The following is a 15,618-nucleotide window of genomic DNA, read 5'->3' as shown; positions in this document are numbered from 1 at the left end:
CCGCCGCCAAGGTCTGTGAGTGGGGGCGCTGGCTAACACTCCCAGGGTTCTACTAGTACACATAAATACCCAAGAAAGTGGATGGGGAAACGCCGCCGCGGTAGCTCAATTGGTAGAGCATCGCACGCGACATGCGAAGGTTGTGGGTTCGGTTCCCACCTGCGGCAAGTTGTTTTTTCATCCACTTTAATTTCCATTAATTAATCATTACTTTATTTAATTTATTAAGCACATGCAATTTCCCCTATGATGTACTTGGTGTCAGTGTTTGTTGGCTTCTCATTATATATATACCAGCTGTCGTTTTAACAACTCCGTACGGTAACTGCCGACTAACAAAACAACTAACGGAAGGACTTACAGGTTTACACCTGGCTAAGCCATGTACCAACGAAGTGCACCGCGCCTGTCTGCTACTTGGTCGGCTGTCACAACAGGCAATTCGAGTCTTCTGCATACATACATATAAATGAGGACCCCCTTTTGAAGTGCCCTTTGTGTAGGCCAACTGTCGTTTCCATGGTCGCCCAACGTGCTGCGTCTACTTTGTTTGCAAAAGGGGCGCCACAATGTCGGATTTATAGTTCCACGAGACACTTGCGTAATTCGCGCGACTCTGTACTGCTCGTGGTCTGTCATAGTCGCTAAGCGCGAGGCCATAACGCTTGAAGAAGAGTACGAGCAGCGTTGGGCGCCGGAGATTTACGAGTGCGTATAGGTGCCTTCCCAGAACGGCGGCCCTCCAAACCATACAACTTCAAATCGTTTTTGAACAACACGCACGCGCGCATGAACACGTGAGCACTCTTGCGCGCGCGTATACGTTGACACACATTCGCTTCGCAGCCTTTTCGGGAACCACTGAACAGTGGTACATCCATTTCCAGCCTGCCGGTGAAATCGCGGCTTTGCGTAAATCACTTGTGTCGGAAGCTTTCTTTTCAGAGGCCCGGCAATATTTTTACAATTGCTAGTAGGTACCGTGGGGCGTGGCGTTTCTCGCGGCGCTAGACGTTTCTGCGCAGGTGCGAGTAAGAGCGGACGTGAGAAAGAAAATCTGGGGGATTTTGCTCCTTGAATATGTGACTCTGCCTAGGTACTACGGAGGAGGTTTCTTAGCGCGTGTTGCTTGCGTTTGTCCCCTAGACATGCCGGCATTGCGGAATGCAGTCGAATTTGTTTACGCTCCGCCGCTGGATGCCCGCGCGGTGAGACAGTGCACACGGACGCCCGATTTGGTGATCGCTGTGTCTGAAGGGGCAATGTTCTGACTGGCGTTGTATAAGTCGAGGGTCGTTTTTTCGTCGCGACGATAGATTGCGTTTTTTTACTAGCACTGCTCCATGTGGGCACATTTAACCGGCAAACGGAGGCCTCAGGAGAGCACCTGAGGTTATAATAAAGCAGGCGGCGCAAGATCTCCAGGGCACACAAGAGGCAGCAGGGGGATCAAAGCTGGAAGCAGGGCGACCCGTGGGTTGGGGCCGCGGAGGCCGAAGCGTGCCAGGGGGTGTCCGCATAAAAAATAGGCTGTCCGCGATAGCGGACAGCCGATCTTATACGCTCCTGGAACGCGCAGGCCTCGGCGAGCCCCAACCCACAGACCAGTCCGGGTTCCAGCTTTGGTGTCCCCGTTGCCACTTTGGTGTCCCGGAGGCGCCGCCAATAAAGCGAAATAATGACACGTTCTATCAATTAGTACAAAACACGATTTAATAAATATAATTACGTCCAACCACCAACTTGCGACGCTAAGTTCAGCACTAACGCGCCCCGCGACTTCTGCCGGCACGCCTAGGGACAAGCGCGTGCAACACGCGCTAAGAAACTCCTCCGTAGTGCCTAGGCAGAGTCATATATTCAAGGAGCAAAAGTCCCCACATTTCCTCTCTCGCACCCGCTCTTACTCGCGCATGCGCGCAAACGTCCGGCGTCTCCGCAAGTGCCACGCACCGCTGTACCTACTGGCAATTGTAAATACGCGGCCCGGCACGCCTCCCCCCCCCCCCCCTCGTTTTTCTCTTGCCACCTTCCGCATACCTCATGTTTGCACTTTGCCGATTTCCTTGACTTTTCGGTCTGTTCAGCTTCCTTTATTTTTAATTTCCGAATGCGGTGTTGCGTTAACTTTCGTGCGAATGAAAAGAAAAGACATGTACAACTGTTATATTCTATGCTATTCTACTGCTTATGTTTTTCGCGCATGTCATTCATGTTTTCCTCTAGGCTTTATCATTCAGTGGACGTGCATGTTATCACCGGAGGTCCCGGTGAACTGTCAGGTAAAGAGGAATCCTGTTTTTCGGTGCGAATATTTATATGCAGCCAGAAGTTTATCGCAATGAATTTTCAATGTCTTTCAATGACTGTATATGTGAAGCTTTCCTCAGGCCTCCTCCTCTCGCTTTGTGTGTGTGTGTTCTAGACTTTTATATCTATTTTTTTATTTCTTACTTCGGCTTTACGAGAACGAAAGTGCGTAGATCTTTCTCAGGCGTACACGAGAATTTTCATCGCAAGCTGCGCGGCTGCGATTTTCGTATAATACATTGCCTTCTTGCGAAAACACGTTTTTTACTCACTCGATTCAATCTTCGGGGTAAAGCGGGAGTTTGCGCCTGCGCAGCGCTTGTGCAACTGTTCTTTTGTTTCGCAACAACTATTTTAGCTAAAACGTATAAAGGCGAGAAAGACATACTGGAAGATAAGCTTGTACGTCGCACACGGAACTCGCTTTCTTTTATGCAGGCCGCGCGGATAGCATCGAAGTAGACGTCAATGTTAAGCAGACGATTCAACAAGTGTGAGGCGACTCGCCCGTCGAAGGTTTGATCGCTTGCGTGTTTGCTCGACAGAAGGGTATATATAGCGACTTGATGGAAGGAGATGGGTGCTGGTTTCCATGTGCAGTGCGATGAGTAGGCTAGGGAACGATAACGAGATAAATTCAAGGACAGACAGAGGGAGGGAAGTGGAGGCACCGGTAGGCGCGTATAGGCACCGTAGGTTATATGAGGCCGAGCGATGTATACTCGTGCACTTCGCTCTGATATGAAGCAGCGTTAACTGGTCAGCGGTGGAGATAAGCAAGGAGACGATTAGCATATTGGTGGGGAAAACAATGTGCAGGAACAATCGGCGACGGTTGTCAATGTAAGCGAATAGCCCGAACGAACGAATGAGCGAGCGAGAGGGCGGGCGAACGAAATAAGAGTGAGAGAGAAAGCAAACGAGAGAGAGAGAGAAAAGAAGAATAGAGCGAGCGTGCGAACGAGCGAGAGCGAGAGAGCGAGAGAACGAACGTTTTCCTTTCCGAGTCCGACAACCGACCACCAAACAGCCATAAAAACGGTGAAGGAGCCCAAGAAAGCTATTCGCTCTAAAACCAGTTAAGAGATGGGGACGGTACTGCTACATGCATCGTAGGTAACTTTACGAGATAAAGCAGAGATAGCCAGAATGATCGATTACGATATTATGGTAACACGTAAACAGCTTACACAGCCTACGTGACTATCTGTCACCACTACGATTCGAACGGGACGATCATCCTCATCAGTTACGATCGCGCTCTTCCGAGAGGAAGAGAGAGAATGCGCGCTCCAGTCGGGCCATGACGATAGCAACTACGCAATCCTATAGCACTATCAGCAGAGGGTCCCTACTTGGGGTGGCTAATCTCTTAGGACGGAACTAAAAGCACGCTGTTATCCATTCTATGGAGCAGGTCAAACTATTATATGTCGTTCTTGTGCGTTCTGTGTAATTACATAATTAGTTTCGATTAGAAAAGTCCCAATTTAGGGCAGAACTTTCTAGGAGAAAGCGATTGAGCAATATTTAACTTCCCAACTATTTCAGAATAATTTTTCTTGCCCCCCTCAAGCAATACTCCAGTTGGAGCCTGTGAGGTATGTGTACAGATAAATAAAAATAATATTTCCCAGATACACGGGAAATACTGTGTAATAACGCTGCAAAGTACGGAAAAAGCAAGAAACAAAAAACAAAAACCACGTAACGCCGCGCGGGCGCGACACGACGCACTTTGATGGTATCCGCTTAGTAGCGGCATCCTTATGACACTCTTCACCAACCGGTAGTGAAGTAATGTACTTCAAAAGACTTTGACGCTTTCATTTCCATAAGTTATGCATGGTTTCTCGATAAAACCGAGTACTTCACGATATTGTCTTGCGTCGTGGCAGGTAGCAATTCATTCCGTCTGGTCTTTTCCAACACGCTTCACAGGTGATACGACGCACGGCAGAGAAGAAACTTCAGCATTATAGTGTACCTGCCGCCCCACAACCCCAGTACACGCGCGTTGCCTACGGTCGTTTCAAGGGGCAAGGAAAGCGACCAATGTAGGCTCTGTTCAGAAACAGGAACACTCACACACACAATGTGGGAATGCACCTCGCTCCCGTTTTCTCATCCCCCCGTCAGCAGCGAGACTGACTGGACAGCCTGGCTCAGTTCCGGGGACGTCGACCGACAGCTTGAACTGGTGGAATGGGCGGAGAAGGCCAAACAGGCCCAGGGCCTTACTTGAGCCCAATCCCTCAGCCACGTCCCCCTTTACCCTTCCCCCTTTCAATAAAGTTTATCACCACCACCACCACCGGTTGCTTTTCAGTGTTTTCACCCATCCGCCGAGCCATACTGCGGCGCTGTGGGCGGCCTCCGTGCTCTCTGCCTGGCCTTCCTGCATTAAAAAGTGTCTTATATATAGCTCGGCTCAAAAAAAACCTAATAAGAATGGTGCCTGTATTGACATATTTCAGAGTTCATTTCCTGTGTTTTGTATATATACGTAGATAATCATGTTGTATGATTAACTCCCTTTTACGCTTCCTCGTTTTCTCTATCTCGCATTGTTTTGTCTACCACGTTTGTGTTCCCTGTACATTTTGACTCGCATATTGCTTTTCAAGTGCACCAGTACGAAGGCTCTATAGGTGTTCCAGGGCACTTTAATGTATAAAATCGTATTTATAAAAGGGCCCTGAACCAATTTTTATCGAAGTCCAGAAAGGCATTTGAAGTGAAAATAGGCTATTTCAGAAATACTCCGCAGCAAAAAGTACTTCAATGCGTTCAGCAGAAGCGGAGTTATTGGCAATCAAATACGGCGTCCGCTGTGCCCCCTTTCCTTCTTCAATTCCTTGCAGTGCGAAGGCTACGGCACAGTGGGGCGTGCCCACAACGCTCCGCCTTTTAAATTCCACCGTGGCGCGCAGTTCAAATTTCATTTTTGACGTTAACATAGACGCCACTACTCCCGCCTTTGGTGCCTACGACGCGCTCAACATAAGCCAAACGCGGTTGTCCTCAGCGAGCCGCAGTGCGCTTAGCCAGTGAACTCGTGGCGGCACCCCGCGGCGGCCGTGGTATCTACGCCATGTAGCCGACCGCAGCTTGATGTCAGCTATCGGCCAATAGCAGCCGTCTAACGAAATGACGAAATAGTGCGTCCGATGACGAAATAGTGTGTCTGGAAGAGAGTGAGGACAGGGCCTTCTGTTGAAAACAGCGTTTGAGGAAAAGATGACCTCGCGGTCCTCTTGCGAGCTCCATGCACAGCGTACGACAGCAAAACTTGGCTGAGATGTTCACAGCAGCGTATGCTACCCACGGACTATGTTATTTCACCAAGCTCGAGGGGTGGTTCAGGGCACCTTCAAGAGCCCCACATCCAGCCCCCAGCGTCGACCGTCTCTTCGCGAAAAATTGGGCGCTACAACGTAAAACTATTCCAAACTTTTCTATTCCAATTCTGCAATCCGCCCTACGCGATTGGTTAAAAACTTCTTTGGACCCCCCCACTTCGCCTGGCTATCACGGGACGTCACGAAAACCGCGATAGCTTCCCATCTGAAATGACGTGTGCACACTGATTATGCATGATTTGACTGAACAAAAGCAAAATAGTTATTTCTGATTCGACGCCTTTTCGCCATTAGCCCTCGGCTATTGGTCAAAAGCTTTAGGGCTGCACCCACTTCACCTCCCTGTCACGCGACGTCACAAAACCGCAAGAACTCACCGCGTCAAAGTGACGTGTACGCGTTAAAGATGCATTAATATGCCGAACAAAACTGAATTTTCTTCTGAATAGCCACAACCTGCCTCGTTCCGAAAGGAATAAAAAATGACTGCCGCCGATTGCCCAGGCACTGGCTACTCGCACCTGCCGGAAAGCATGGGTTTATTTGCGTATAATAAAGCTTTTTGCGTGGCCGCGTAACGTTTTCGTGCACTTTCGGCACGTTTACGACCTCGTTCTGCCATCTCTTTGCTGATGATCCATTTTAGCGTAATTCTTAAGCTTCCGTTGCATGCCGCGGCGATTTTCGACCAGCCACCGCGAGTTAAATGAGGGAAAGCGGACCACTCGCAGATGCAGGCGCCACCTTCTTCGTCCGGTTATCGATTTTAAGTGCAGTGGTTCGGCACTTTTACGCTTCCTCGTTTTAAACCCGTGTACCTCAATTTAGGTGCACGTTAAAGAACCCCAGGTGGTCCAAATTATTTCGGAGTCCCTCATAATTAGATCGTGGTTTTGGCACGTAAAACTCCAAAACGTGTTAGGCGGAGAGTTTGCGAGACATATTTACTAGGAATGAGTTGTGAGGATGGAACCAGTTTCGAGATATGCGGCCTCAAACTTGCGGTAATAATGCACTGTTGGGGCCCTATAGCGCAACACTATTCAAACCTGTTTTTATTACAATCTCCTGACGTCAAATTTACGTAAACACCGACGCAAGCATCGGGAGGCAGCCCGCAGCGTTGTTTGAAGAGCCATGTCAAACGCGCTTCCCGATAGGTTGCCACTTCTTTTTGCATTCAAGCTAACAGCATTGCCTACATTGAGCAGATTTTTTCACGCTCAACTGGAGAGTGTTTCAGTGGGGCCGAGCCAGCACAGTGAAAGCAGATAACCGGATGACGAGGGTGGTGCCGGCGTCTGCGATTGATCCCATTCTCCTTGTTTAGCTTCGGTATCGCCGGGAGGGGCTCTGCCTCTTGCAAGAAGGTTCGGGGGGGGGGGGGGGTGTAGTCAGGACACCAGAGAGCCACCCCGCTCCCCTCCGTAGTCGATCGGCGCCTGTGCCTAGTTTTATTACAATCTACGCAAGTTCGTGCCGTTGGCGCCGCCGCTCTGTCCAGCAGGATGCGACGAAGCATGCGCTGTCCAGCCCCCTGCATGAGCCATGCGTAGGAGCCTGAAGTTCACATCGTCTGCTGCAGGTACAAATAGGTGATGTGAAAAACATGGCGTCTAGGCGTGTTTCCCGCTCTGCAAGTGCTTTCGGCGCATGCAGTTAGCAAAAGCACAGCCATAAAGATCAGTTTCTGTTATACTCAGAGTCAATCATCGCTGGGGCGTGGATTAGGACACCACCTTTGGGTGCCAGGATGAAGAGCGAGCATGCGATGGCTAGCCGAGAATATTGGTGGCTTCATGCGCTTGCCTTCCCTTGAGCCCAGCTGGAGATCTGCGGGGTTTTGGATATGGAGGAAACTCCCCAGTCACTTCGTTCGTAGGAGGTAGAAATCAGGCCTCAAAGACCCCGCACCGCTGCGGAGACAAACAGGACATCCGTCGGGCGTCCATTTTTGGATATCCCACCACGCACGTCCTAAGAGAAATGGCACATAGATTCTTTTTTTTACAATATCTCACCACGGATGCACCGAGGATATTGCACATGAACCTTTCTCTGCTTACACATGAATAATTGTCCTCCAGAAAGCTTTCACTTTGAGTTTCCTCCTAAGGTAATCATGTTCCATCGTGGGCTCGAATTACAATCATCATGCTATCATTTCTGCGGCTCATGTGTGTCTGGTACTTTGGAAATTTTCTCATGCAATTTACTTTGACAACTTCCGTTAGTTCGATATGCCACTTGTGTCTGGCGGATGGCCTAAATCAATAAGGCGTACACTGCACTTACGTGAGCGTGCGTGTGCGCGTAACGTATATGCACATGGTTAATGTATGGGCACTCTGTTCGTTGCATCTGTCACAGCGTGGGCTGCGAAAGCAGACGTAGTGCAAAAGGCGCTAACATGTCCGTAAAATGTACGCATAATGTCGGACATCCCTTGTATGTCCCTTACGGACATGCAAGGGATGGCCGCAGGACATGGAAGTGCGGCCAAAGATTCGTGCGAGGAGTGTATTCAACACATCCATAGAATGTTCATGTCATAACAGTAGACATCACTACAGTCACTGGCTCTATGTTTTTGGAAGCGCGGCACAGTAGAAATGGGGAACATTCGCTTTGGTACATGCGTGCATGCTCCCCTCTGCCGGCGCTCTTCATGACGCAAGCGTTGTGTCCGCAAGTTCTCGCGGTCATCAGTAGAACTCTGTTCACGTGTGTATTCGGACGCGTGACACCCCGCTTGCTTTGTTAATGAATGAACATTTACTGCATTTTATGCTACCCATAAAACTATAAGGCTTCGTGTGGAAGGTGGTGTCCAGAAAATGGCGACTATGATGCGTTTCAGTTCTAACAATCGCTTAATTTTGTCGCTTGCAGTCCACAAAAGCATGAATTTCGAAAATATGTTTTGTTACTTCGAGGAAGCCGTTGACATCCAAATCGGCACCCCCTCGCATTGTTTTTGACGGAGTAACGAAAGCCAATCTCGAAGGCCATGCTTTTATGCACTGCAAGAGTCAAGAGTAATTTGAGGAGCCGGAAGCATATGCTTCGCCTTTGGGGCGAAGTGAGTCTTACGAGGCAACGCAGTTTCGAAAGGAGGGGGAAATAAATTTAGGAACTGCTCCTCGTTGGCGCTAAGGCATTCCATCGAGCGGTCGTGTCGAAGGCTTGCTCGCGGTAGTAAAACAGATCAAGTGATGTACAAACTTCAATCTGCTATGATATTAACCAAGATATACGCACTGAAGGATAAGCAGGGTAATATCATCAGCAATGTCGAAGGTATAATAAAAGCAGCGGAAGACTTCTATACTATAACCTGTACAATAGCAAGAGGACTCGGGAGTACTCCGTTCGAAACAATGATGAACAGGATACAGAAACTCCACCTATAACTAGAGATGAGATCAGGAAGGCCTCGCAAGACATGAAACGGGGAAAAACGACAGGAGATGGAATAACAGTCGATTTAATCAAAGATGGAGGAGACATAATGCTTGGAAAACTGGTAGCTCAGATATATACGAAGTGTCTATCGACTGCAAGGGTCTCAGAAAACTAGAAGAATGCAAGCATTATACTAATCCACAAAAAGGGAGACGTTAAAGAACTGAAAAACTATAGGCTGTAAGTTTTGGCGGTCGTAGCTGTAGGGAGGACCTTGACTCTTCGTCGGGACTTAGGCGAGCAGGGTTTATTTACATTATTTACAGTTTTAACAAGACATACACCGACAGTCTAGCGTGACGCCCAAATGGTGCCCGCAAGACAAAGCATACAGCAAATGAGCACACAGCTCACGAGTACATTTCGAGCACAGAGCACGACGACGAGCACACTCTAGTAGCCGACAATCGCTGCTTATAAGCACTCCGTTCGACGTCATCGTTCGACGTCATCGCAGACTACACGCCTTTTTTGGAGGAGGAGGGCTCACACACACGTGCCGCACAGGTTTCAGTGCCGCACAGGCTTCAGTGCTCTCTCGAGGGTCGACGACCTTTGCAGCGCAGTCGTCGTGGTATCCATTGTCTTGCGTCTTCGTAGTCAGATGGTCACGCCCGAACCCAGCCGGCGCCCCTAAATTCCAGAGCTGCCGTAGTCCGCAGTTCTCCAAAGGAAGTTCACGGTTGGTTAGCGCTGTCCTCGCTGGTTCTCTGAAAGGCGCCACCACCCCGGATCAATCGACGCACCTGCAGCGGGCTGAAATAGCTGCAGGCCGATCCTAGCAAGGCCCATTAGCTTACTCCCAGTGCTATATAAAATATTTACCAAAATAATCTCCAATAGAATAAGGGCAACACCGGACTTTAGTCAACCAAGGGAACAGGCTGGCTTCAGGAAGGGATACTCTACAATGGATTCACAGATTACGAAAAAGCATTTGATTCAGTAGAGATACCAGCAGTCATAGAGGCATTGCGTAATCGAAGAGTACAGACCACTTGCGTAAATACCCTGCAAAGTATCTACAGCGATTCCACAGCCACCTTAATTCAACACAAGTAGGAAGATACCTATAAAGAAAGGGGTCAGACAGGGAGACACAATCACTCCAATGGTATTCACTGCATGCTTGGAAGAAGTACTCAAGCTATTAAACTGGGAAGGCTTAAAAGTAAGGATCAATGGAGAATATCTCAGTAACCTTCGATTTGCAGATGACATTGTTCTGTTCAGCAACACTGGGGACCAGTTGCAACAAATGATTGACGACCTTAACAGAGAGAGTATAAGAGTGGGGTTGGGTCCCGGTTACAGTCTCAGGGTCCCGGTTACAGTCTTCGACTTTGGGACCCTCGTCTGTAAAACAAAAATGTAACCGTTTCTTTGTTTGTAATGAATAAACTTGATTTGATTTGATTTGAAGATTAATATGCAGAAGACAACGATAACGATCAATAGCCTGGCAAGGGAACAAGAGTTCAGGATCACCAGTCAGCCTCTAGAGTCTGTGAAGGAGTACGCTTACCTAGGTCAGTTACTCAAAAGGGACCCTGATCGTGAGAAGGAAACTTCAAAAGAATAAAAATGGGTTCGAGCGCATACGGCAGACATTGTCAGCTCCTGACTGGAAGCTTACCATTATCATTGAAAAGGAAGGTGTACAATCAGTGCATTTTACCAGTGCTGACATATGGGGCAGAGACTTGAAGACTGACAAAGAAGTTTGAGAACATGTTAAAGGGCCCCTGAAACGGTTCGGACAAATTTTGTAGACACGTAGGGTACAACTAAAGTTAATCATTCGCACCCACAATTTGTGTGAAACGTCTCATATTAAGAGAGCTACGGACGATTACAAGTTACCCTCCTCCATAGTCATGCATTTTCTCCTCAACTCGTTCGCCGAGTGATCGGGGCTAAGCTCCGCCTTCGCTGGCTCTGCGTCATGATGGCACGTCGTGTCGTCGACTTCCGGTTCTCTAGGAGCGAGCGCGCGAATCCTCTCTAAACTCTCCGCCAGCTGCTTGGCAGTCGACACCGAGCGAGAGCTATCGAAGCAGCGTGCGCTGCGAGCATTCTGTCGCAGCGCCGAACGTGTGTGGTATTCCGGTAACCACAGGCGAGCTGAGCGTTTCGACGGAACAGCGAAGGCATAAACTCAAGCTGATAAAGGAACCTTAGCGTAGACGTACGTGAGCTGCCTGATCGGTCTCCATGGTCGCAGAGCTTAACCAGCCAAACGAAGAGCTAATATTGCACTAACCAAGTGTAAAACATTTTAAACATTTACAAAAAGAACGTGTTAACGATTACACTCCTGCGAAATATTTACACCAGCACCAAAGAAGAATACATTTCATTACTGCTACTGTGTGTGGTTGAGCTCTGTGCCACCAGGTGGCTGAACCTTCCAGACCATTCAGATTTGCGCTTCTGCTCATCCTGTGAAACGACACGGTCAGATGGCCAGGCCCTGTCCCCTTGCCCTTGCGTTTACCCTAATACCGGACTCACGAAATGCTATTGCATTGGTAATCTTCCGGTGTAAAGTGACGGCCGCAAACGCGCAAGTCCTGGCGCCGATCGGATAACGGCAGTCCGATGCTCTGCAGCCAGTCCGCTCATCTGCTGCCTTGCAGAGGGACACGATATCGGAGTTTGACATATTGCCAGTCGCTACATTTGCAGTCCTCAACGCAACAAAGTCGAATCATAGTGCTCGCGAAAAGACTGGGACCGACTCTGACCGCAGGGCTCTCGTCAAAATGGAGCACGTTGTAACATAAGCAGACGACGCTTGCTGTGTGCCGGGAGTGCTTAACTGTAGTGAGAAATTGTTCTTGTGCATTTTCTTTCTGTTACTTTCTTTTTATAGAAACAAATTAACTAACATTCCAACTATTACGAACATCATTTGTTGACCATAAAGGTGGGAAAATTATCGACGACGCACTCTGGGCAGCCAGTCGGATAGCTCGCCCTAGTGACGTCAATTGGGTGATTTACGGCCATGGAGGAAGGAGGAAAAAGTTTCCTTCCTCCATGTTTACGGCCATGTTTACAGCATATGAGTAGGGGCGGCTGAAAATTCCGTCGAGCAGTGTGCTGCAATCGGCAGCGATGTACATTTTTAAAACCTTATAATAATATACACGCTTTACGCGGAGCACTTAGATGCGTCAATTAATTATCAGAAGGACGTATTCTAACAACTCTAACTGTTGGATCTATAGGCCGACAGAATGGGTACCAAGAGAAGGAAGGCGCAGTAGAGGACGGCAGTAGACTTGGTGGTGCGACGAAGTTAGGAAACTTGCGGGTGCTAGTTGGAATCGGTTGGCGCAGAACAGGGGTAATTGGAGATCGCAGGGACAGGCCTTTGTCCTGCAATGGAAAATATATATCTATAGGACGGACGGACGGACGGACGGATGGACGGACGCACAGATGGATGGATGGATGGATGGATGGATGGATGGATGGATGGCGGCTACACCCTTTGTAGCGGGCGGTGGCTGGCGCCACCTAGCCTTTTGCTCCGCCTCTTATTTTTTTGTCTTTATATCCCCTTCTATTTAAACTAGTTTTCACTCCCCTCCTTCCCCCAAAATAACTATCTAAAATAGCATAGAAAATATAAGCTCCCCGATTTATGGTATTATCTCTCCCTTGACTTCCTCCGCCAATCCTCTAGCCTCCCCTTCGTTACTGCCACTCTTTTCTCGTCTATTTGCCCTCGTTCCCCGGAAAAACCTAATGTCCCTTCCATATCTGTCACTGTTACCTCAGCCAGAGTCGGGCGAAGGTCTGTGCATCTCAGCACTATATGCTCTGTGGTCTCAATTTCGGCTCCGCAAGCTGTGCATAAAAGGTCCACGTCTTCAAATTTAGCCCTGTACGTATGTTTTCGTTCCCAACACCCCCGTCCTAGCTTCTAATAATAGTGAGCTGCCCTGCGAGTTATCAAATAAGAGCTCTCTCTTTATCACCTGTTTTTGTGTCCTATACAGAGCTAGCGCTGTCTTTCCGAGCATTCTTTCTTCCCATTTTTTTTTCTTTCCATCTCCTTCACCTCCTTTCCCACACTAGAACCGCGTTGGACCGCCTCCCTCGGCTGTAGGTATCTAATCCTCAGCTTCCTCGTTCTGAGTGTCCACTTTGTGTTCAAACTTTTCATGTATAGAAATTTGTACTCTCTTCCCGCCCACCTTTTTTCCCCCAGTGCTGTGAGTCTCTGTTCATATTTTAGCTTACTTATTGCCTCTCTACCTTCGAATGACGTACATCCCATGCCCCGCTGCACTCCCCCATTAGGAGTGTTCCCGCGCGCTCCTAAGGCCAACCTGCCTACACTTCTCTGTCTTGTTTCCATGCATGCCTGAACTTCCGATTTCATGCACAGTACTGAATTTCCGAATGTGAGGCCAGGTACCATAACCCCTTTCCAAACCCCCCTAACCATCTCGTACCTATTATAGTTCCATAGTGCCTTGTGTTTCATTACAGCTGAGTTCCTTTTCACTTTTTCAATCATAATTTTTTCCTGCTCTTCCAAGTACTTTTTGCCCTCGTTTAGCCATATGCCCAAATACTTGTATTTTTCAACATGATCAATCTTAGTGCCTTGTATTTCCAATGGTTCTCCCCTTTCTTCATTGTATACTATTATCCCTGACTTCTCTCTACTGAATTGCAGTCCCAAATTTTCTCCCTCCTCTCCACATATGCTCGCTGGTTCCTGTAGCCCTACTCGGGTGTCAGTAAGCAGTACAATATCATGGGCATACATCAGTCCGTCTAGTACTTGAGCTACCTTCGACCCTTCAAGCATATAGCTTATGTCGGTTCCTATTGTGCTCTGTTCTAGCCTCTTTTTCATTTGGCTCATGTAAATCATAAAAAGCAGGGGCGACAATGGACAGCCCTGCCTGAGACCTCTTCTTATTTTAGCTGGCTTTGTAGTTTCCCCCTCCCATGTTATCTACACCTCGTTATCTGTATAAACTTGTTGTAGGAATTCAATCACCTTTCTATCTAGACCATATTCCTTCAACTGGCTCCATAACTTTTCTCGGTTTACATTATCATAGGCTCCTCCAATACCTAAAAAAGCTATCCATAGTGGTTTCTGCCTGGCTACTGCTATCTCTATGCACTGTGTTATAACAAATAAATTATCATCTAGCCTTATGTTCCTTCAAAATCCATTCTGCAGCTCTCCCAATATTTCTTCACCTTCTGCCCATTCTTCCATTCTCATTTTCACCATCTGCATTGATACTCTGTATATGACTGATGTGACAGTTATTTACCTGTAGGATTTAATGTTGTCCTTGCTTCCCTTACCTTTGTAAACTAATATCATTCTGCTTGGTTTCCAGTCCTGTGGAACATCTCCCCCTACAACTATTTGTTCAATAAGTTGTCGTAATTTCAATTTACTTTTCTGGCCTAATATGCTTATCAGTTTCATAGGTATGTCATCAGGTCCTGTCGCTGTTCCCACGGGGACCTTGTGTTCAATTCTGTCCCGTTCCTTACTTGTCATCCCTCTGTTCTCCTCCTTTAATTCTGTCCTGCTGTTGTCATTGTTCTCCATTTCGCTACCCACTCGCTCTGCAAATGCTGCCTCTATTGTTAAGCTAATATATTCCTGAGCTTCCTTTCCCTCTACCTTTGTTCCTTCTGGTGTGGTCAGTGAGTGCTGAAGCACCGCTTTCTTCTTACTCCGTTGCCTTATGTGTTCCCAAAACTTCTTAGAGGCATTTCTGTCTTTTTTTCGTATCTCTAACAACCACTGTAACCCAACTTTTGCTATCTTGGTTTGAATTAATGCCGATGCTTCTGTTTAACATTGCAAGGTAATTCTCCCATTTTGTCTCCACATGTTCTGGTGGGGCTCCCCTTTTCTTTGCTGCTCTGTGTTTTCTGCATGCATCGTTGCGTTGCTCTATGGCCTCCTTAACTTCTCGGTGCCACCAGCTTTTCAGTTTATGTTTTCCCTGCTTACTTCCTAATCTGTCCCTTCTCTAGCTCTCGTTTAAAAATACCTATTAACTCGTCGTATGTCCATGCCCTTTGCGGTTGCTTGGATACCATGCTTTCAATGTTTTTCGCCACTTCTTGTAGCTGCCTGTCATTCAGTTTGCTCTTACCTTTCCTTTCTTTAGTTTCTACCAGTGGTACTGTCCTTCCAAAACTGATTTTGATTCGTTTGTGATCACTCCCCAGGCTTTTTGTACCTTCCTCATCAATTTCCATTCCTCCCAACCGTTCATACAGCTTGTGGGACATTAGGCAGTAGTCAATTGTCGAGTGGGAGTTATTTATTTCCCATGTTATCTTCCCATCGCATTTAATTTCAGTATTAACTATTACAAAATCATGGGCCTCACAAAAATCTACTAACATCTGCCCCGTTGCATCTGTCGCCCCGTCTAAGTATTCCAAATGTGCATTCATGTCCGCTTGGATCATCATC

Source organism: Dermacentor albipictus, chromosome 1 (genome assembly GCF_038994185.2).
Source record: "Dermacentor albipictus isolate Rhodes 1998 colony chromosome 1, USDA_Dalb.pri_finalv2, whole genome shotgun sequence".
NCBI classification, from domain to species: domain Eukaryota; kingdom Metazoa; phylum Arthropoda; class Arachnida; order Ixodida; family Ixodidae; genus Dermacentor; species Dermacentor albipictus.
Note: the sequence above shows the minus strand (reverse complement) of the source record.